The sequence below is a fragment of the Pelodiscus sinensis genome, chromosome 1 (genome assembly GCF_049634645.1).
Source record: "Pelodiscus sinensis isolate JC-2024 chromosome 1, ASM4963464v1, whole genome shotgun sequence".
Lineage (NCBI taxonomy): Eukaryota > Metazoa > Chordata > Testudines > Trionychidae > Pelodiscus > Pelodiscus sinensis.
Window position 1 is genome coordinate 182,440,847 of NC_134711.1, and position 20,906 is coordinate 182,461,752.

At 41.8% G+C, this 20,906-nt stretch overlaps 1 long non-coding RNA gene across 1 annotated transcript; it reads left to right on the forward strand.

Annotated features, from left to right (window-relative positions):
• The first annotated feature begins 7,319 nt into the window (after nt 1–7,319).
• Nucleotides 7,320–18,290, forward strand: LOC142826950 (uncharacterized). The gene is made up of 3 exons (XR_012901241.1): nt 7,320–7,642; nt 11,090–11,278; nt 17,622–18,290. It is a non-coding gene; the product is annotated as an uncharacterized LOC142826950 (long non-coding RNA).
• The last annotated feature ends 2,616 nt before the right edge of the window (nt 18,291–20,906 follow it).

The window sequence follows — 20,906 nt, forward strand, 5'->3', positions numbered from 1 at the left end:
ATGAATGATTACCTCAAAGGGCGTGAGATAGCATAAAGGGTACCATTTTAAAGAGCAAAATTCTGTCCTTCTGTGCAACATGATCACAAACACAGTATATGCATGAGGTCACTCTTCATGCAGGATATCAGAGTGGAGGATGAGATGGTACAGGAGCTCTGGAGCAGGAGGGGAGAATCCTACCCAAGGAGTCTTGTCATATGTGCCTACTAATTAGGGCTTGCTGCGGGAAATAGCTGTGGTGCTTAGAACTACACCGAGCAGACTAATATTTTTCATACTGATAGAAATGTAGCCGTGTTAGTCTGGTGTAGCTGAAACAAAAAACAGAACTATGTAGCACTTTAAAGACTAACAAGATGGTTTATTAGGTGATGAGCTTTCGTGGGCCAGACCCACTTCCTCAGATCAAATAGTGGAAGAAAATTGTCACAACCATATATACCAAAGGATACAATCTCTTTCAAGTGTGGTCTGAAAAGGTCTTTGAAGCAAGATGCAGGTAATCGAGTCATTGAGACAATGTCCTTGTTTCAAAAGTTTCTTGCCATTTCAACCAGAAAGACATTGTCTCAACGACTTGATTACCTGCATCCTGCTTCAAAGACCTTTTCAGACCACAATTGAAAGAGAATCCTCTGAACTGTCATTCATGCTTAAATTCGACACTTTACGCCTAAGTTTAAACAAAGACATTAATTATCTTACCCATTACAAAGATAGCTTCCCCAATTATCACCTCTAATATCATTATCTCACAGACATTTACCCCCCCCCCAACCCCACTTCTGTTCTGAAATTTGATTTGTTCTTTTCATATGTGTTCATTTTTTTAATTGTATCCTTTGGTATATATGGTTGTGACAATTTTCTTCCGCTATTTGATCTGAGGAAGTGGGTCTGGCCCACGAAAGCTCATCACCTAATAAATCATCTTGTTAGTCTTTAAAGTGCTACGTAGTCTTGTTTAATATTTTTCAGTCTGCAAAGGGATATGTGTATTACACTTAGGCGTAAAGTTTTTACTGTGGAATTCTAATGGCCTACTTTGTCCACAAAATTAGCCTTGATTGGTTAGCTATAAGATAAGCTCCACAAACTGAAGCAAAGATGCTCTCTCTGCGTGTTCTTTGTTTAACTACTAATCACTACTGTGTTCAGAATGTTTATTGCTGTCTAAAGAAGATGCTATTCACACAGAGTCTTTATGTAGGTGGCTGGTAAATGTGTTGATTTAAATTATTAAAATGATTCCCAGAGTCTGAGACACAATAAACAGCACATACATTATACATTCTCTCATAAAATTGCTGCAAAAAATACTCAACCCACAAAACTTTACTTTACTTTGCAGTCAAAGTTATTATTATTGAATAATAATAATAATTAGGACTGTCAAGTGATTAAAAAATGTAATCGTGATTAATTGTGTGATTAAAAAAATTAATTGTGATTAATCGCGCTGATCCCCGGCTCTGCTTGCACTGCTCCTTTGAAGTGCCGCTCTGGTGCTTCAAAGAGGCAGCACATTAGGAGCCGGGGATCAGCTGGGGACTTTAAAGTAGCACTTCAAAGCGGCAGCGCAGCATTAACACCTGCAATTAATGCGTTAAAAATTAATGTGTTAATCTTGTCCTGCGTTAATCACAGGCATTAACGCAGGACAATTGACAGCCCTATTAATAATAATTTCTTTTATTTTAGGAAAATGATTTGACTATTCTTATAATAAGCTGCCAAAGATTTAGATCCAGATATCGGGGGGGTGTTTTAATCTGACACTTCAGGTCAGTTCATTGTAAGCAGAGCGGAGCCACGGCAAAGATAAATCCAAAGCTGCTTGGGATTCCATGATTGGGATCAGCCCGTTATATACACAGAAACCAATCACACGTTTTTGAATCAAGAGCCAAACCTCCCCAAAGATCCAGGCTGTTCAGACCCAAGGGCCTGTCTAACCTCCATTTGCTCCCCAAAGAGAGGCAAAATCTACCACTCCAGGTGGAAAATGGAAAGGGTGGATTAAGCTGTGTCTTGGGGAACTGAATAGCAACGGGTGATGCAGTGCTCAGTCATTGCTGACCTTCTGCTTCCTGGCAGGATGGGCTGGGTTTGTCTCATTTAGGAGATTAAGGCCTCTGGACTTGGAGTGGGAGAGAGACAGTTCATTTGGACAGGAGCTGAGGGAGACAAGGGAAATGAAATGTGTAGATACCACATTGCCTGCAGGGCTAGTGACTGATTTTACTGGGTTCTGGGAAATGGAGAGACAGAGTTTGGCTCTTTGCCCCCTGGTAGGGGCGGGGCCTTATGTGGAAGGAGCAGGACTATGAACTAGTCTCCCCTAGCCAGCCCTGACCGCCACCTGGACCATGCCATGTGGGGCTCCAGCGGTGATTTAAAGGGCCTGGAGCTCCAGCTGCTGTGGCTGCTGCCAGAGTAGAAGCGGTGATAGCATATGAGCTTCTTATTGCAAAGCAAGTAAAAATTTACATGCAAAGACCTTCTGGACTGTTAAACCAACCAAGGATGTTAACTTAAAAAAAGACTGTAGGAGCAGTTGAAAAATCTCAGAAGCTGTGCAAGCCTGATGTCTTATTATTTCCATGCACACATTCATAATCTCACAGTGCCCATAGCTTATGTTTTATTTACTTCATTGGTTTGAAATGACACACATATGGCAACAATCAGTACATCAAGCAGTACATTACCTTTATACAATGCTATGCTAGAGTAGGTGTTCCTTTAGTGTTATCCCCTGTGCTCAAAGACAGTTGAGTTGAGCTTAAAATAGCCACCCCATTCCTGTGTGCATATGGTGGCCTGTTTTGTTTGTATAGCTAAACAATACAAAGTATGAGAAATGGCATGGATGTAAAGTTAATCCTGAGAGTTTCCCGAAAGTGCACGAGTAGTCTCATGCAGAGGTAGAATGTGTTTTACTCTGATTATTAGTGTTGTTTATTTTTTCTAATTTATATGTGACATTGCACAGCATTGTGTAATCACATAACGAAAAGACTGATTGTAATGTATAAAAGCAAATGGGAAGAGTTAAGGTTACTGTACAATGTAAATGTCTAGAACTACATTCCATCACTGCTGTCATGTATAAAAACTTAAGAACAATGAATAATCTTGCAGCGCCTTGGAGACTAACAAAAAATGTAGATGGTATCATGAGCTTTCATGGGCACAACCCATTTCTTCAGATGAATGGAGTTAAGGGGTCAGTCCAGTTTTCAAATAAATAGCACAGAGAGGGCGGGGGAGGGAGGGTAGAAGGAAGAAGTGGAAAAAGAAGGAAAAAAAAGGAGGCGGGGAGGGAAGATGGTCAATTAGGGTATGTCTACACTACCACCCTAGTTCGAACTAGGGTGGTAATGTAGTCAACTGGAGTTGCAAATAGGCTTCCTATTCCGAACTACCTACTTCGTGCCACGTGTAGCCGCGGGGCACGGAGTCCGAACTAGCGGACATTTAAAAATAGCGGCGCCCGGCAACATGCAAATGAAGCCCAGGAAATTCAAATCCCGGGCTTCATTTGCAACTCCGGTTGACTACATTACCACCCTAGTTCGAACTAGGGTGGTAGTGTAGACATACCCTTAGAGTGTCCGTGATAAATGAAACTGACAAGAATACTTAGTACCTACTTTAAGTACCCTTTGTTTAGTTTTTCATGTCATTAGGATGTGTCTTTGTTTAGACTTCTGTTGTAGGAATCAAATTTATAAATGAAATTAAGTTCTGTAGCTTCCCTGTTCAGATGGCTATTGAAATTGGTTTGAAACAACACAGTGACTTCGAGATCCATTAATGAGTGCCCAGGCAAGTTAAAATGTTCCCCAGCAGGTTTCTGTGTGTTGCCTTTTCAGATATCTGATTTGTGCCCATTAATTCTTTTTCATAGAGACTGTTAAGTTTGGCCTATATATATGGCAAAGGGGCATTGCTGGCACTTGATGGCATAGGTCACATTAGTGTATGTTCCGTCGTACGAGCCTCTGATGTGTGGTTTATGTGGTTGGGTCCTCTATAGCTGTGTGGACAGAGTTGGCACCGGGGCTAATTGCAGAGGTGGGTTCCTGGGTGAGTATAATGGAGGTGTGCTGCATGGTTACTGGAAAGAATTTGTTTGAGGTTAGGAGGTTTTAGGCGAGGATTGGCCTGTCCCCCAAGGCTTGTGAGAGTGAGGGGTCATTTTCCAGAATAGGTTGTAGATTGTTGATAATGTGTTGGAGGGATTTAAGTTGGGGGCTGTAGGTGATGACAAGTGGTGTCCTGTTGTTTTCTTTGCCTGTCTGGAATTAGTTAATGTCTGGATACTTGTCTGGCTCTGTCAATCTGTTTTTTTACTTCTCCGGATGGGTATTTCAGATTTAAGAATGCTCTATATAAATCCTGTAGGTGTATTTCTCTGTCTGTGGGACTGGAGCAAATCTGGTTGTATCTTAGGGCCTGGTTGTAAGCAATTGATTGGGAAATGTGTCTTAGATTGAAGCTAGAGGCATGAAGGTAAGTGTAACAGTTGGTAGGTTACCAGTATAAGGTGCTGGAAATGTGTCCGTTGTGTAGTTGTATTGTAGTGTCAAGGAAGCGGATCTCTTGTGTGGACTGGTCCAAGCCAAGGTTGATGGTGGGGTGGACATTGTTGAAATCCCTGTGAAATTTTTCAAGAGTCTCTCCTCCCTGTGGGTCCTTATCATGAAGATGTCATCAATGGAGTGTAAGTATAGTAAGGCTGCTAAGGGGCGAGAGCTGAGGAAATGTTGTTCAAGGTCAGCCATAAAGATGTTGGCATTTTGTGAGACCACACAGGTGCCCATAGCTGTGCCACTGACTTAAAGATATAAATTGTCTCCAAATTGAAAATAGTTGTGGGTGAGGACTAAGTCGCAGGGATCTGTAACCACGTGTGCAGATCATTAGGGATGGTGTTCCTGATCGCCTGTAATCCATCTTAATGTGGAATGTTGGTGTAAAGAGCTTCTACATGATGGTGACCAGGATGTTGTTTTCAGGAAGATTACTGATGTTCCGTAAAAAAAACCCAAATGGTCTGGTAGCACTTTATAGACTAACAAAACATGTAGATGGTATCATGACCCGAGATGACCGGAGAAGTGGGCTGTGCCCACGAAAGCTCATGATACCATCTATATGTTTTGTTAGTCTATAAAGTGCTATCAGACCATTTGTTGTTTTTTTTCTGTACAGACTAACTCAGCTACCCCCTGAAGCTTCTGATGTTCTGTAGTTTTCTTAGGAAGTTGGTGGTGTCTCGAAGATAAGCTAGGTGTGCTGGCAGCATAGGGTTTGAGGAGAGAGTCAATATAACCAGATAATCCTGCTCTGAGAGTGCCAATGATGGGTCGTCTAGGATTTCCAGGTTTGTGTATCTTGGGTAGCTGTCAAGTATGTAACTAAGGCCATGTCTACACAGCAATCTTTGGTTGATGCATGTTATATCAATGTCCAGCCACTGAAGTTTGTATATTGCTTATATGTATGCATGCTTGACTGCTTGCATTGGCACTGCATGTATTCACCAAGAGTGCTTGTGTAGATGTACAGTGCAGTGCACCCTGAGGAGGTATCCCAGTATGCCATGCATCTGACATGATGCCTTTGGGGATATTTTCATAGTGCTAAGCTGTTGCCCAGGGTGGGGGCATTACATGGAATCTCCTGGCTCCCCTGCCTAGGACAAGCCAGTGAACAAGGGCTTGAAGGACCAATATGAAGATCAACATGGAGAAGAAAATAAAAGACAAGAGAAAAACTAGTAGGACAAGGAGACAGAGGACAAGGAGAAGGAGCTGCAAGAAGCAGCAACTGTGAAGTTCTCCATGGACTGCAAAGGGTGGAGAGTCCAGAATTTTTGGACCTGTAGATCAGCTGGGTCATCAGAATTTGGGTTTGCTGCCTGAGAATACTCATTATGTCTTGGTGCATTTCCATCATCTCCTTGTCCTACTGTGCTTCTGAACCTCCAAATGGGCTATCAAGAAGCTGAAAAAAAGCATGCTTTTTAATCTTTTAGTCATTCTCATGTTTCTTCTCTGAACCATGTCCAGCGCAGCCACATCATTCTTGGATTGTGAGCACCACAATTGGACACAGGTATCCCAGCAATGGTCTTACCAGTGCCAAATAGAGAAGTAAAATAACCTCTCTACATGTGTTCAAGATTCCCTTTTTGATGCCTTAGAAGATCACATTAGCTTTTTTAGTCATAACATCACACTGGAAGCTTATGCACAGCTGATTAGCCACCTCCCAACGCCAAATGTTTTGCAGCCCCTGCTTCCCAGGGTAGAGCCCCGCATTCTGTAAGTATGGCTGACATTCCTAGAAAAATACATATTTACATTTGGACATATTAAAATGCATATTGTTTGCTTTCTGCCTGTTTACTAAGCATTCTAGATACATCTGAAACAGTGATCTGTGTTCTTTATTAATGACTACTTCCCCTATTTGTGAATCATTCACAAATGTTATGAGTGATAATTTTATGTTGTCTTCCATGTCATTGATAAATATGTTAAATAGCCTAAGGCCAAGAACTGATCCTTAGGATCCAACCGGAAACAAACCTGCTTGATGATAACTCCCCATTTACCGTTACATTTTGAGACCTACCAGTTAGCCAGTTTTTAATCCATTTAATTTATGCCATATTGGTTTTTTTATTTTTTCTTCTTTTTAATTAAAATGTCACTCAGTACCATGCTCAGCACCACTATAGTCTAGACTGATTTTAAATCATCTTAGTTGCATATGAACCACTTTTCTAATACAGACAAGACCTGAGTCTAAAATAAAACTAATCTGGACTGAGAATACCTGTATTTTTCTTTGTGAATAGAAAACATACCTGGTTTTTTTAGTTCTATTTTGAAAGGGTTTCATTAACAGTTAAATAACAAGTTAAGGCTTACACTGTACTATATTCATGCACATCTGCAGCCCACTTTTAAAAGTTATTCATCTATTTCAGCCTTTTGCCTTTTCTTTTTACAATTCTCTTGGTGGTTTCTATACCCCATTAGGCCATAGAATTCCGAAGTAAAAGTTGGTTCCTGACTTCTCTGTCCTAGGTCTGTTTTAAAAGCCCCTTTTGAGGATATTAAATCAAGATTAGAGTCGTTAATGTTCTGGTTTAGTAGCACAAAGTGACTATTTAAGGTGTTTGGAACCTCCTATAAAATGATTTATCATAACATTATTCCACTCCAAATGCATAATTATAGTGTACTTTCAAACTCTTTTCCAGAACCTCTATAAATACCTAGCTGACATCTGAAGATTGATGTTGCCAATATCTAAAACCGTCTTTCAACATAAATTGGCCTTTAATGCTCCTCCACAGGTTGTGTTTATGTTATAGTGTCGTATAGAGTAACCGGGCAAATATGTGCCCTCTCTTTTCCTCAGCCTGTTTAGGCTGGTTGCATAGATGCATAAACCTCACTTTGAAAACTCAGTTCTGACCCATTCAGAATGCGGACTAACGCTCCAAACCAACGAAGAGACATTGTTGTCCAAAGCAGAGAGAGAAGAGAATATTGAACTGACCTCAACTCTTATAAGAGAGCCCTGTTCGGATCTCCTTCACAATGGATTTACAATGGTATGACTCCACTGTCCAGTTCTGATTTGCAGGGATGTGATATGAATGAATGATATATAGAAAGTAAATCAGGCACTCACCCCTAACCTGCTTTTTCTTATTATACAAGAACAAGAGGACTATTTGATGACATGTGGGGGGGAAGGCAACAGATTTAAAGCCGATAAATGGAAGTACTTTTACAACACATAATTAGTCCAAAGAGCTCACTAACACAAGTATTACTGATGCCAAGATTCTGAAAAGGATCAAACATTTATATGGATATGGAGAATATCCAATGACAGGAAAACATGAAGGCTGTGTCTAGACTGGCAAGTTTTTCCGCAAAAGTAGCTGCTTTTGCAGAAAAACTTGCCAGCTGTCTACACTGGCAGCTTGAAATTCCGCAAGAACACTGACAATCTCATGTAAGAAATCAGTGCTTCTTGCGGACATACTATGCTGCTCCCGTTCGGGCAAAAGTCCTTTTGTGCAAAGCTATTGTGCAAAAGGGCCAGTGTAAACAGCTCAGATTTGTTTTGCGCAAAAAAGCCCCGATCGCGAAAATGGCGATCAGGGCTTTTTTGTGGAAAAGCGCGTCTAGATTGGCACAGACGCTTTTTCGCAAAAAGTGCTTTTGCAGAAAAGTGTCCGTGCCAATCTAGACGCTCTTTTCCGCAAATGCTTTTAACAGAAAACTTTTCCGTTAAAAGCATTTGCAGAAAATCATGCCAGTTTAGACGTAGCCAAGGACTCTAAACACTCATGATTCAGGGCACTGGTTAAACACTTAATGGAGCCAGGAGGAAGCTTCCCCTAGGAGTATATGTTATTCTGCCATTATTCATTGCAGGGTTATTCATATTTTTAATGTCTTTGATGCATTTGATACGAGCCACTGTGATTAAATTCATAACAGGATTGTAGGCTAGATAATTTACAGGTCAGATCTAGTATGGCTGTTTTTATATTCCTGTCAGAATCAGCCTACCACAGGTCAGCAGAGGTTTCTTGAACACATTGTCCATATTTATCTGGAAATGTTTAGTGGTGGGGGAGAGGAATTAGTTTAACTGGCATTTTTATTTTTGACTGTAAATACCAAGTCCAGTTTTATACAAGGTAGCTGAACTGGGCTTCCTTCCACAGTACTTGCAGTGACTAAAAAATATGTACTTAGTGCATAGATGTGTAGTCTGTTTGGGAATTAGCATACAAATAGGAACTTCCCATTTAGGGTTGCCAACTTTCTACTTGCACAAAACTGAACACTCTTATCCCTCTGCCTTGCCCCACCTCTGAGGCCTTGCTCTTCTTCATGTATAGGAGCTGGAAGGGGGACATGCTGTAAGCTTTTGGGAACCACATAGAGCCACGGTAGGTTATGAGCCTGCTTTAGCCCTGCTGGCCTGCCAACTGGACTTTTAACAGTCCAATCAGCAATGCTGACCAGAGCCACCAGGATCCCCTTTTGTCCAATCGAAAAGTGAACATGGGGCTATTGATCTGGAAAGCAAAATCCCACGCACTCACATGTGTAAACCTATTTTAACTGCAAATCTTCCATCTCCTATGGTCTTGCACATCACAGTTTGACACACAGCTTTACAAACATAAAAAATGTAATATTCAATGGAAAATGGCTTTTTTCCCATATAGAGTTATACAAGGTTGGTACAGCATCTAAATCATCTGTTCCCATTGATGGCATATACTAAAATTATCCATTAATAAGTTTCAGTCCAGAATTCCTTATCCCACAAGTAATGTATAATAACAGAATCCGTAAAGTAGCCATCAATAAATCAACTTTTGTATAAGTAAGGAGCTGGCTATAGCTGCTAAATAAAATTTAGGTTGTTTTCTGTAAATCCAGGGATTATCCCAATGTTAAACTGGCAAAAGGTCAGAATCAGTCTATTTACATATGTTTAAATGCTTACACAAACTTTTATTCTGTTGAATTGTAGAAATGTAGAGCTGGGAAGGATCTAATAGGTTATCCAATCCAGTCCCCTGCACTGAGACAGGAGCATGGGCAGTGAGGTAAGGTAAGGCTGGGGCCCATAGTACCACAGGGAGGTGGGGCTGTGCGCAGCCCGAGCCTCCTCAGTCCTGGAGCATGGGGAGAGCAGGTGCTTGTGGGCAGCAACACTCTGCCCACACTACGCCTATAGGAGGCATTCTGGGGGGTGGAGAATGGGTGGGGCCAGGCTGGCAGTTTGGGAAGGCGATGCCTTCCCCTGCCTATTATACCTGCCACCATTGGGCAAGGTATAAATATTATCTAGACCGTTCCTGATGAGTGTTTGTCTAACCTGTTCCTGAAAATCTCTAATGACTGAAATTCCAGAACTTCCCTAGGTAAACTGGTTTGGGGCTTAACTATCCTCACAGTTAGGAAGTATTTCTTAATGTCTAACCTAATTTTCCCTTGTTGTAGTTTTATCCCAGTGCTACTTGTTCTGAACACAGTAGTTCAGCAGAACAATTTATCCTCCTCTTTATAATAACCTTGTATGTACTTGAAGACCACTATCCTGTCCCCCCTACCTCCAATCTTCTCTTGTTCAGACAGAAGCAAAAGCAGGGTTTTTTTTAAAAAAAATATTTCCTCATAAGTCATATTTTCTAGACCTTTAATCATTTTTGACGAAGAGTCCTGTGGCACCTTATAGACTAACTGAAGTGTAGGAGCATAAGCTTTCGTGGGCAAAGACCCACTTCGTCAGATGCATGTACATGCATCTGACGAAGTGGGTCTTTGCCCACGAAAGCTTATGCTCCTACACTTCAGTTAGTCTATAAGGTGCCACAGGACTCTTCGTCGCTTTTGCAGATTCAGACTAACACGGCTACCCCTCTGATACTTAATCATTTTTGTTGCTCTTCTCTGGACTTTCTCCTGTTTTGTCCACATCTTTCCTGAAATGTGGTGCCCAGAAATGAACACAGTGCTGAGTAGAGTGATAAAGACAATGGACACCAAGAAAGAAGACTTTAGCAAACTCAGACCTTGTCTACACTCTCCCCATTGATGAAACTTACACAACTTTGGTTATGCAAATAGCATGAACCTGATGTATTTACTGTGGTAAGATTAGCAGAGGCTGATTTCCCGTTGACTCTGGCTACTCGTCTCATCCCAGTGAAGTATTGGCATTGACGGGAGAGTGCTCAGAGATCCACTGTCTTGCTTAGATCACTCCTAGCACAATATTGTTTTGCATCTTGGCCTTTCTAAGTTTGTCCCTACATGTATTTGTAGTTTTGTATTCATCCTTTGCAATTTTGCATAGTTCCCTCCCTCCCCCCGCCTCCCGCCCGTGCTTTTTTTTAAAGTTTCTAGTCAAATAAGTTTCTTATCATCCTTCTTATGCCTATGCACTGGTAAAGTTTGTCCGTGCACCTTTAATAATGATTCTAAAAAACTGCCAACTCTCTTACACTCATTTTTCCCTTTAGATTTGTTTGCCATGGAATCTTGCCTACTAATTCTATGAGAGCTTGTCTTCACTACATGGTGGATCGATGCTGCAGTGATCCATCTCCTAGTGCTTTCCTGTCAACTCCGACACTGCAGCAGGATGAGAAGAGTAGCCAGAGTCAACGGGAGAGCAGCCCCAGCCAACCTTCCTCCCCTACGACATTGCAGTAAGTATGTCAACTTCAGCTAGGCTATTTGCATAAGTAAAGTTACATAGGTTGGATCAATAGGGGAAGGGAGGTTAGAGCAGACAAGGCCTGAATTTGCTAAAATCTTCCTTCTTGAAGTCCATTGTCTTTATGCCCTCTTTGTCCCTCCTAATGTTTCTCAAACTCATGAACACTGTTATTTCATGTTTGCTTTCCCTAAAGCTGACTTCCACCTTCAGGCCGTGTCCAGACTCAGGGGTTTTTTCGGGAAAAGTAGCCTTTTCCCGAAAAAACTTCCCCTGCGTCCAGACTCAAGCCGCGTTCTTTCGAAATTATTTCGAAAGAACGCGGCTTTTCTTTCGATGGCGGTAAACCTCGTTTCACAAGGAAGAACGCCTTCTTTCGAAAGTTCCTCTTTTGAAAGAAGGCGTTCTTCAATGTAAATAGGCCGTCTTCGAAAGAGAGCATCCAGACTCGCTGGGTGCTCTCTTTCGAAAAAGCGGATTTCTCTTTCGAAAGATCCGCCTGCAGTCTAGACGCGATCTTTCGAAAGAGGCTCTTTTGAAAGATGCTTTCGAAAGAGCCTCTTTCGAAAGAAGCCTGCAGTCTAGACATAGCCTCAGATTTTCAACTAGTTCCTCTCTGTTTGTTAGACTCAAACACAGAATAGTCTCTCTCCTTGTTTCTTTCTCTATCTTCTATGATAAAAAGTTGTCTTCAGTATATTCCAAGAACTTGTTGGATAATCTATGTCTTGCTCTATTTTCCCAACAGATGTCTGGATGACTTTGTATCAGAGGGGTAGCAGTGTTATTCTGAATCTGCAAAAGCAGCGAGGAGTCCTGTGGCACCTTATAGACTAACTGAAGTGTTGGAGCATAAGCTTTCGTGGGCAAAGACCCACTTCGTCACATGCATCTGATGAAGTGGGTCTTTGCCCACGAAAGCTTATGCTCCAACACTTCAGTTAGTCTATAAGGTGCCACAGGACTCCTCGCCGCTTTTGGATGACTTTGGTAGAAGTTTTAAAAAAGTCTCATCTACCTCTTCTTCCTAATTAGAAGGTCTATAGTAGGCAGCCATCACGACTTCACACATATTTTTGTACCCCTTTTAACGTTACCCAGAAACTTTCAACAGGTCTGCTTACCACTTTTATCTTAACATGAGTGCAAGTGTATACATCTTTAATATACAAGGCAACACTTCCTCCCTTTCCCCCCACCTATCATTCCTGATCAGGCTGTACACTTTTATGTCAGTATTTCAGTCATGGGAACTATCCCACCAAGTTTCTGTTTTACCAATAAGGCTGCATTTCTGATTATTCACTACAATTTCCAGTTCTCCCTATTTATTCATCATACTTCTTCATGGCCCAATACAACTCCCCATCATTAGAAACTCACTGACTTCCAGTGAGACCAGGATTAGGCTCCATGAGAACACATACAAATGAGATCTGCCAGGTGTATCCCCAAAGTCTAAAATCTAGGGAGACACACCTAGAACTCCATGGCTTGGGAAGAGAAGACTTAGGCTATGTCTACACTACAGGGATCTATTGGAAGAGGCTTTTCCAAAATTTGGCCAGTCTACTCTGGGCCAAATTTCGGAAAACCTTCCTCTTTTGGAAGAGCCCTTCTTCCTCATGGGAGGAGGAAGACCGGGCTTCCGAAAGAGCATGTCTGCTCTTCCTCGGAAAAAAGTGGACGAGCAGATGCGTTCCCTGGACGCGGCGGAGTTTATCCTGGAAAAACTCTGTAGTGTAGACATAGCCTCTCAGTGCCAGTACAATGATGTGAACTACAACACTGCACAGCTCAAGTGGAAACAGATTTTGACAATGAACAAAAAACTCTGGAATCAATAGGGTTTAAGTACAGTTAGCAAGTCAGTATTTTAAACAAATATTCCAACATTTCAGGGTTTCTAGGGCACCCTGCTTTAAAGACCCACATACTTGTGATAGCAAATACAAAGATCCATGCATAAATGGCTAGTAGCCATCTGAAAGGCTTAACAAGTTTAAAGTAAAGGATGTGTGTAAATGTTTGCAGGATTGGGACTTTGTTTTCACTCTTTTGAACATTAATTAAAGTTTTGTAAGGAAGTAGAGGAAGGCGTGAGGTAACAGCATGGTAGTTGGTCACATGCAAGGTCACAATAATTTCTCTCACTGAAGAGTGCTAAAATTAGCTGAGGCCAGATACCATGGGTGCAGGGAAAACAGACAAGGTGCTTGTTTGCAACTGAAAAAAAGTATTGCATTTGTTCTATGTATTGAAAGACAAGCGGAACCCATTTTACTTTGTAATTACTGGATTATCGGTACATGCTAGTATGGGTGATCAAAAATTAACTTTCCTCATAATTTTTGTGCCTTTCTCCTGGTCATTTCCCTTGACTTGGTCTTGAGTCCTGTTCCTCCCACCTTCTTAATTTGATGGGAACCTATTCATCTACCAGCTTTGGTGGTACATGCCAATGTCTAAATGAGTCCCAAAGTTTAGATGGGCTGCAGAAAGAAGTTATACGATAAAACAATATTTTCAAAAATACTCACTGTCCATCTCTTCATTAACACAATACTGCCCTCTATGGGTGCACTTCCAACAATAATGTCATAGCAAAGTCTATGAATGAGTGTTACCGGTACACATAATTTTGACCCTGTGACAGTCTTGCACACTCCTCTTTACCTGTAGTTGGCATGCACCACTAAAACTGATTACAGGCCGTCCTTGCTATAAGTCCAAGATACATTCCAAAAAAATTGGACTTACAGTGAAACAACTTAAAGTGGGGAATTTTTTTCCCATGGCTGACTTCCATTTGTGAATTAAGAGTGGGGAATGGGAGGACTTATAATGCATCAGTTCCTACAAGCACCAATGACTTTAGTGCGGAATGGATATATACCGGGGCAACTTATAGTGGGAACACCCTATATCCTAAAGTCTTTGGGTGAAATTCTGACCTCAGTTACTTCAAGTTATTGAAGCTAGTATTCAGGATTTCACCCTCTCTGTGTGATTTCCAACTCATTCATATATCTGTCTATCAACCCACATATGGCTCCATCATTGTTGTGAGTGCCTAGCATATTATGGTTACATAGGGTATTGGCACTAATTTAGCTTGATTCCTATCAAAGACTCATTTGATTAGAGTTAAAGTGATAATAAAAGATAAGAATTAATATTGAGGGGGTAGACATTGTGACTCATTGCAAGAAAGAGTTAAGCAGTTCACAGGCTGAGTGACCAAGATTCAACCTTTAGAAACGTATTAGAACAGTATGTAAATGATCATTATAGCATTCCATGTTAGATAGGCTAGAATTTTGAAATACAAACCTGTACTGTTAGAAAATTAGAGGTACAGGCAACCCCCGACTTACGACCCCCCCCCCATTTACGACTGTGCCATGGACTACAACTCCCAGGAGGCAAAGCGGACCAGGAAGAGAACCCCCATTTTTATCATTGTGCCTATGGGAATAAAGGGGTTTGACTTACGACGGTTCTTCAGCAACCAAGTGGGTCGTAAGTGCAGGGGATGCCTGTAATACTAATGCTATGTGCTTACTTATAGCTTGTTAGATGTTAGCCATGTAAATAGATAGTGCCTATTAATCAGGATTGCTGACAGAATTATCAGGCCCCTGGTCAGAGCGGGAGATGGGTCTGAGCCTCCAAAAGGGGCAGGGCCTCAGGAGGAAGGGGCGGGATTGGGAGCTAGCTTCCCTTAGCCGGACCTTTAGTGCTGCCTGGCCCATGCTGCCCAGGACTCTGGCCGCAATTTTAAGGCCCTGGGTCTCTGGCTGCTGCTGCTGCTATTGCAGTAGTGGTAGCAGCAGTGACCAGGAGCCCCAGTCAATTTTAAATTGTCAGGCCCCGGGGCAGGTCCCCCCGCACCCCAGTCAGTGGCTCTGCTATTACTATAGCTATTGATTGAGAGATCAAAAGGGACTATTAACATTTAGATGAATCTTGAGTGAAATAATATCATTGTAAGTCTCTTTAAAGTTTATGAAAAACTGCTTAATGGATAGATCACCTCATGTTAATCCATAGGCGGTGGATGAGCCTAGGCTGGGAGAGGCAAGCCCCTAGCCCTACCCATTCTGCCCAGGGTCTCATCCCTGCTGTCCAAGGCACCCTGTGGGAACTAAACCCCCTACTTTAGGGGCAGGCCCCCAACCTCCTTGGCCTGGGGCATGGGTAGGGTGGATGGACCCAGCCCAGTGGCACAGCTGAAACACTGGACGGGGGGGAACGCCTGGCAGATTGGAAAGGCATTGCCTTCCCCTGCCTCTGATACCTGCTGCCCAGGAGTTAATCCATGTAGTTAATTGCCAGAGATGTCTGGGGGTATGTCTACACTACCCAGATAGTTCGAACTAGCGGGGGTAATGTAGTCATCCGCAGTTGCAAATGAAGCCCGGGATTTGAATTTCCCGGGCTTCATTTGCATGAAGCTGGCCGGCGCCATTTTTAAATGCCGGCTAGTTCGAACCCCGTGCCGTGCAGCTACACGCGGCACGGAGTAGCTAGTTCGGATTAGGCTTCCACGAGGAGTACAGCTAGTTCGGATTAGAAGCCTAATCCGAACTAGCTACTCCATGCCACGTGTAGCCATGCGGCACGGGGTTCGAACTGGCCGGCATTTAAAAATGGCGCCGGCCGGCTTCATGCAAATGAAGCCCGGGAAATTCAAATCCCGGGCTTCATTTGCAACTGCGGATGACTACGCTAGTTCAAACTAGCGGGATAGTGTAGACATACCCAGGGAAACAGAAGGTTGCATCAAAAGCCTACTGTTCATAGGTCTGTGTGGTCAAGAGGCTGGTAGAAAAAATGTATAAAAGACTCTTGGGACCTGATCCTTTCATCTCAGATTTACTTGTTGCTTTACGCAGGTGAGGCTCATGATATGGATATGAACATTGTGCTGAAGTCTATGGACTAATTCTGAAATAATTCTTTGCAACTACAAAGCTCATCATCTCTGCTACAAAACTCATCTCAGAACTATACTCATGGCTGAATGTATACTGATCTTACAACCAATTCACTCTCTTGTTTTTTTTAATAAAATTGGGTTAGTTAATGAGAATTGGCTGTAAACATGTATTTGGGTAAGATCTGAAATATGCATTAATCTGGGAGATAATGTGTCCGATTCTTTGGGATTCTTAGAACTTTCTTATATGATGAGTAAGATTTTCAGTGATCCGCACCATATTTGACACTTGTATCTGAGCGGAGGCCTAAGGCTGGGTTGCTTTAAGGCAGGGGTGCCCAAACTTTTTTCAAAGAGGGCCAGATTTGATGAAGTGAACAAACGTGAGGGCCGACCATTTTGCCTGACATTCTTTGAACCATTAAAATTAAATGCAAATTAACTATTTTATGCAGAGTTTACTGCAAACGGCATACTTTTCATTTCGTCACATGGATGACAAATCTAAACAGGTGTTAAATCACTCTGCCTTTCATATCTGAAGGCCAGATGAAAAAAAAATCCAGGAAGCTGAAATATATGTCAGGAACATTGTAAAGTACATTACATATTATTGGTAATAAAGGTTGTCTGTCAACTTTTAAGTTAAAAAAATACGAACAGGAACATAACACCAAGTATACATGTTGTGTCCAAATATATTTATAACTGATTTAGACCAACTGACATTAACTGAGATTTTACAATGTATTCATCTCAATACATATGGATTCGTTGGGGGCCATAAAAGATAGATATTGCCAAATTACCTGTGGGGCCGTATTAAACCGGAACACGGGCCGCAATTGGCCCGCGGGCCGGACTTTGGACATGCCTGCTTTAAGGGAACAAAGTTGTTGGCTTCTGGGTAACCAGTAAGGCACTATAGAACTGTTGTGTGCTGGTTTGGTAAATCTAAGTATTGAAATATCCACCAGCTTTGGGGATTGTCTGTCTTATTCTTCACCATTAGCCCTAATTGAGTAACCTCAGTGTGACTCCCCCGGAGCCCTAGTCACAGATGTAAAGCAAATAGAATTTATAAAATGTAGACTTTTAAAAAAAATATAATTAATACTAAAGCTTGGTATAATTTTTAGCACAGTCTTTCTCCTAGATTAGACCAGAAATCCAGCTTTGTCATAGCAAGGTAAGTATATGAGTAGATGTACAAAATTAAGGTACCAAATCCTGCAAAAAGTTACTCATCTTCATAACTTAGTTTACCTAACTTAAAGTTATGCATGTGCATGCGTCATTGCAGCATTAGGACCTGTATGTACAAAAATGAAAGTGTGGAAAAAAAGAAGTAACTACTTAAAACCCTGCCTAGTAATTCCATTTCTTTTTGCAGGGTTACTTGAATGGAGTTCTGTATGCAGCGCACATATGAATTTCTTGTAGGAAGCAGACTCCTTCAGAGGATGACTCAAGTGAGGATTTCTCAGCTACATTTATTCTGTTTGCTATTTATTGAAGGCTTTGGATTGTGGACAAAAAAGCTCAGGATAAAAGTTACTTAGGGTTTCACTGAAAAAATGTAGAATTTCCTTTTGAATAGTTATTTACTGAAGAGGACTTACAGAATTTCAGCATAGTGGCTTTGTAGAAAACTTTCCCTGTAAGACTAACAGCTCAATTCTTTTACCTTCACTCATTTTACTAGTGCAGGCAGGGGTTCTCAAACTTCATTGCACCGTGACCCTGGTCTGACATCAAAAGTTATTACATCACCCCAGGGAATGGGAGGGAAGGGGGCGAAGCCTGAGCCTTCCCAAGACCCACCACTCCCATGCAGGGAGGCCACAGTCAAAGCCCAAGGGCTTCAGACCCAGTAATGGGGCTGGTAACTGAGCCCCTACCCAGGGCTGAGGATTTTGGGGCTTGCGCTTCAGATTTAGCCCTGGAAAGGCTCAGCCAGCCCTGGAAACCCAATTAAAATGAGGGTAGTGACCCACTTTGGGTCCCAATTCACAGTTTCAGAGCTGCTGTGCTAGCCCTCATGCTCTCTGCTCCCTACCCCACACACTGCTAAACTCTGAGGCTATGTCTATACAGCCCCCTCTTGTGCAAAAAAATATGCAAATGAGGTGAAGTGTGGAATATCACCGGGCCTCATTTGCATAATTAATTAGGCTCTGTTTTTGTGCAAGAGGCTTTTGCGCAAAAAGGAGCCATCTATATGGTTCCTTTTTGCACAAAAACCCCCTCTTGCGCAAGAACCGTTCTTCTGCATTTTTTTCAGGAAGAACAGGTCTTGTGCAAGAGGGCTTTTTTGCGCAAAAACCTCTTGCGCAAAAACAGAGCCTCATTAATTATGCAAATGAGGCACGGTGATATTCCACGCTTTGCCTCATTTGCATATTTTTTGTGCAAGGGGAGGCAGTGTAGACATAGCCCCAGGAAAGAAGAATGGTACTTCCAGAACTGGTCCCACAGCCTTGTAAGCCTCTGGAATGGGCATCACATCAGCCTGAGTCCTATGCAGGCAAAAGAAGCTGGGAGAATTTCCTCCAGACCAGCATCCCCATCCATCCATTGCCAGTCCTCCAGCCAGGAGCCACCTCACACCAGCAAATACCTGTCTCACTCCACTACCTCCCCACCCTTCCTAGCACAAGCTTCCCATCCTCTCAGCCTGTTGATATCATCCGATGATTTTGGGGGGAGGCTGCCATAGCAGAAATGATATATAATAAATACCTGTTCTCTGTTACACCAGAATAAAGGTTATTTTATTGTCTCAAATTTGGGTCCCAACCACATGAGATTCTAAGTACCCTCAATCCTCAATGCCTTCAATGGCAGTCGAGGAGACAGAACACCTCCTAGAATCAGGCCTAGGTTTGCTAACTGCTGGGACTATGTCTACACTACAGACTAGCTCAAAGCAGCCACAGTTGATCTTCTGGGGTTCAAATTAGTAGGTCTAGTGAAGACACACCAATTCGACTGAGGGTGCGCTCCTCTTGATGCCGGTAGTCCTGCTCCTACGAGGCGTAAGGGAAGTCAAAGGGAGAGTGTTCTCCCTTCAACTTCCCGCAGTGTGGACAGCGCCAAAATTCAAGTTGAGGTACTTCAACTTCAGCTGCGACATTAATGTAGCTGGAGTGTAGTGACAAAGCCCTGGCTGGGTTGATTTATTTAGGATTGGTCCTGCCTAGAACAGGGGGCTGGACTCAATGACCTTCTGAGGTCTCTTCCAGCTATATGGTTCTATGATTCTATGAAAGAGGAGCTTTTCTTTTGACAGCATGTGACTTTTACAAAGTTCCCTGAGAGACAAAACCCCCTTCCCGTTTACGTGTACACAGGCCTTGTTATTTGAAATCTAAATAAGTTTTCAGTGGCAGAAAGTAGCCATCTACTAGCTAGCTCATTTCTAATGCTGTTTTTGCTAACTAGCAGAGGCCTTTGACATGAGGGCACAGGGGAGGGGTTTCTCCTCCACCACCAACACCAGCACCACCCTCTCCAAGCAAAGCTGTGCCTGGGAACAGCTGCTTTCTGTTTGAACTGTTATGAATTGGTTTTTATGTAACACTTTAGCCAAAGCAGATCAGTTTCTTGCTGAGATCCCTGCAGGTGGACAGCAATGGACACAAAAAGGGAATTTTCTTGCTTTGAGAGAAAGCCCAAGAAGCAAAGTTATGTCAATATTAGCTTTACAGTTATTTTGTGACCTTAAATTTCCTTTAAATTAAAATATTAGTTTACAAGCCACCTTTTGGAAAGACACTATTTACCCTTCCATGGAATTCCAACAGGCAAGGAGTATATATTGCATATTTTTAAACTTAGTTTATAGCAAGAGCAAAGAACAATATGAATTTCAAAAAAATATAAACAGGTCGTAGTGATAACCCTGAGTTAGGAAAATTAACGAAAATTCAAAACCATTTTTCCTTTCTTGTTTTTTCCCCTGTTAATGAATAGGAACTGATTGGAACTCACAATTAGGGGCAGGCTGACTGTTTTCAATCAGATAAAAAATGAGGATCTCCCTCTTTTCTAAATTACTTGAAGCTGAAAGCTTGAAAATCCTTGGTCTCATTCTGCTCACAGAGGTGTGTATCAGGAATAACACCAATGGATTTATGTTGAAGTGTCAGACTCAAGTCTGTCATATCTGCAATCACTGCTTAATTAAGGAGAGGAATGGCTGTGGTAGTCAGTCAGTACTTAGAAGTATGTTATGTATTTTGTTTGTACTAATACTGCTCACTTTCCTTTAAAAGCCTTTTTTTAATCACTAGTACATCTGTAATTTATTTATGAAAAGGAGAACACCACATATATTTTTGGTAGAATTTCAACAAGCGAATGTTATTCCTATTTATAATTTATTTTCTTTGGAATGTTAATAAAGACTTCTGGGGACCATTTCCCTTTTCTATACATTACTTATGGAAAAGTGATACCTTCAGAGATAACATCACTTTGAAATATTGATTGCTTTGCTTTAAAAATATAAAGGAAATGAACTGTAACTAGATAAAATATAGGAACGGCATTCCTTCGCTAAAATTTCCACAGATCCACATTACAGCAATCCCCATGAAAAAAGCACTACTTGCCAACAGTCACCACAAAATGGTATCTTGAGAATACGACTGTTTCTCTGACATTTAGAACAGGC